This window comes from Peromyscus eremicus, chromosome 4 (assembly GCF_949786415.1).
Source record: "Peromyscus eremicus chromosome 4, PerEre_H2_v1, whole genome shotgun sequence".
NCBI classification, from domain to species: domain Eukaryota; kingdom Metazoa; phylum Chordata; class Mammalia; order Rodentia; family Cricetidae; genus Peromyscus; species Peromyscus eremicus.
Genome location: NC_081419.1, coordinates 24,507,576 through 24,511,184, shown reverse-complemented (window position 1 = coordinate 24,511,184; position 3,609 = coordinate 24,507,576).

Genomic DNA, 3,609 nt, shown 5'->3' with positions numbered 1-3,609 from the left:
ATTCAACTAGTGTTTGGTGTTGACCCATTTGACACTGAAGAATAGGGGACAAAATCCAGGTCATCTTGTTGAGCTTATTGGTAAATGAGCAAATTGGAGCTAAGGCCTCTCTCTAGTAGGATGCCTGGCAACTCCAACAGGAGTCCCTATGAGCCTATGGGGGCCGTTTTCATTTAAACTACCACAGACCTCCTCCATAAGCTCACATGAGACTAAAGTTGTTAAAGGCCAATTAAATTCAAGTATTCATTGTAAGTCTTCTTAGTAGCATATTAGGCACTGACAAAACTGGTATGAAAATATATACTATGAAGCTGAGCATGATGGAACACACCTATAATCTGAGCACTTAGGAGGCTGAGGATCCCAAGGATCCTCAAGAAGGATCCCAAGTTCTGGACCAGCATGAGTGAATCACATGGTGATATCCTGTCTAAAAAGAAAAACAAACAACAAAAAGATGTGCTGTATGAATCTTGTGTGAATGTATGTGTGTGTGTGTGTTTGTATGTAAATTAGTTTCTCTGGCAGAAAGGACAAGGGAAATGATTAAGGTTTTGAAATTCAGATTATTTATTAAAATGATGACCTAGAAAGAAAGTTGATAAATGGACAAAGGTGGGATCCCAGAAGGAAACGGAGAGTTGAAAATTAGAGCAAATTTTAAAAATCCTTCTGTAGCTCAAAAAAGACAGCAGAGTGGAATCACCTGCATAGAGCCCATCAGCCTCACAGCTTGGCTATTGCAGGACCATGGGACACGGACCTGACAGATGCATGGTGAAAAGGGATCTGATAATAGCAACAGTTTTTACCTAATACTTAGAGAACTTCTTACATAAGTACAACATACACATCATTGTCGTGCCGCCCTCTCTCTAGCCCTTCACACATCCCAGCTCTCAAGTTCATGATCTTTGTTTCTGTAATTATTGTTGTTATACATCCCTGCGTGTGCACACGTCGCTGAGTTCATTTAGTGCCGCTCTTACGTTTGTTTAGAATAGAAGAGGGCATTGAATTCTCTGGAGTTGGAGTTACGGATGGCAAGCTGGCATTCTCTATGTAGGTGCTGGCAACACCTCTACAAGAACAGGAAGTGCTCCTAACTGCTTCGTTATCTTTCCAGCACCTTATGTAACTTGACTTTTGTGCTTAATCTTTGTAATGGCTAAGATGCTATGTCCTCAAAGATGTCTTACTAAGTATCCATGAAAAAGCAACATTTGTTTCAAATATCCAAACCTAAAGGTGTAAAGTACTTGCTTACATGTCACTAGCAGTTTTGCCTTTTACCTTGGATGGTCAAGTATTTTTTAAAACATCAAAGTTATCTTGGTAAAATCCCATTTTTTAAATTTTTTTCTACTTTCTAATAGTAGCCAATCCTAAAGAACAAAGGTTAAAAAGAGCAAAATGAGTTACTATGCAAGCTATGCGAGTGTTTTTGTGAACAATTGTTGTACACAAATTAGATTTTGGTATTTCAATCTCTTGCTTGGGTATGGATAATATTGTCTATGATACAGTCCATACTTTTGATTTTTGTTTTGCTAGTGTTTACTACGATAATGAACAATTTGGTTAATCTTCCTGTAAAAATTGATTTTGTTTGTCCTCTAATATTTTGGACTAATAAGAATTTCCCTTTTAAGCATAGCTGGTTCTGCCTCATCAACTACAGACTTTTCATTTTAGAGTGATTCTTCTAATTACAAAATCATCTAGTGGCAGTCTGGACAAAAAATGGTGTTCAGTGTTCTGGCTAACAACCCAAGAACACTGATACTTGAGTTTGTACCAATGCCCATTATAACATAACGTTAGTTATGGCATCATTTGATTAAACTATTTGACATGGTCTTACTATTTCAATATGCAGAGACAAATACAGGTACTAACTATTCAGAGGGAAATGCATCATATGGTTGGTTAAAGGCTGCTAGATAGTTTTACAAAGTTAACTTCAAAAGCAATTGGATCTTGAACAGTTTTGATGACAGGTGACACAGATCTGCCTTTCCTGCAACATTCTGCTAACAGAAAAGAGGGAAGGTTGATAGCATCAAGATCAGCTTCCCATTTTGTAGTGTTTTCTTAAATTGTAACTTCTTTCTATATGAACCAAAGCAATGGGACCCAACTTCAAAACGGGGCAAATCAGTACTGAGCAGAACTGAACAGGTATTTCAATGCATCCCCTTCATGTGGCCCTTCTATTTTACTTCAGAAGCATTTGTGGATTTCTTTCAGTGACTAATTGAAAAAAGGAATAGGATAAAGAAAACATTAAATAATTTTGTTTCCTTTTTAGTCTGTGAATTAAGGGAAAAGTAATGTGTTAAAATAAGAAATGCTATTAACTACTCTACTTATGGGAAAAGAAAACTGGAGCTAGCTCATGTTTTATTTCCTTCTATTTCAAAAGAAATTGGAGTCAGCTATAAAATTGGTTAGTACAGGCATAGTTAGCTCAAAAAGAGTCTGCAGTGCTTGAAACCCGTGAAAGGAACATTTTCCCTGCCCTTGCCTTCTGTACATATGTAACTTTCAAACTGCTTCAATAGGAAAAGTTGGCCTTTGGCTTTCAGAGAGAATGCTTCAGGGTAGATGAGCAAATAATATAAATCAGTGGCTTCTGCTAAGTGTTCACCTCTGTGAGCATTTGCCTTCGATCACTCATTCCTTCCACCAAAGCTGCTGTGTGATTCATCCTTCCCATGCAGGTCCTGGGCCCAGGTGTGTGGGGGCTAAGCTTTAAGCACACAATGTGGGGAATTCCTTGCTGTTAGCATTGCACACATCTATTACTAGTGTTTTAGGAATGTAAGTGGTGTATGCCATAGAAATTTAGTTGGTATATGTAAGCACATAAAGAGTGCAGCGAAAGCAAGTCAGCTCTCATACTGCTTTAGACTGGCATTAGATTTGGGGACCGCATCCATCTGAGAAAACAGAAGATTGTTTGTTAATAATGGTGGAATATAAAAGATCTGGACACAGGAAAGACAAATACCCCCTGACTCCCATAGAGCAAGCTTAAGATTTCACTAATTCCTTTTGTTTTGTTTTGCTTTTGTTTTTGTTTCTTTTGTGTGTTTGTTACCTAGACAGAAACTCACTATGTAGCCCAGGCTGTCCTGTAACTCCCTGTGTAGGTAAACCAGGCTGGCTTTGAATTCACAGAGATCTACTTGTCTCTGCCTCCCAAGTGCTGGGATTAAAGGCCTGTTCCACTATGCCCAGCAAAATCTCACTAATTCTTTAAGTGGAGAAGGTATGGTAAGCCATATCCTACACAAAAAGAAACAATCAAAAAAAATTTCTTTCCTCACACACAATGTATAATGTAATTCTTTATCTATTTATACCTAAGTGACCTACCTAATAAAGGGCATATTGCTTTTTCCATTATCACTTTGCCTTTTTTCTAAACTCTAGTACTGCAAACTGTTTTTATTTGTGTGTTTTACCAGGCATGAAAGTACACACTTTTAATCCCAATACTTGCTTCCCAAGGATTTGGCTAGTGGATGTCTGTGAGTTGGAGGCCAACCTGGTCTACATAGTTAATTCCAGGTCAGCTGGGGCTACACAGTGAGACCCTGT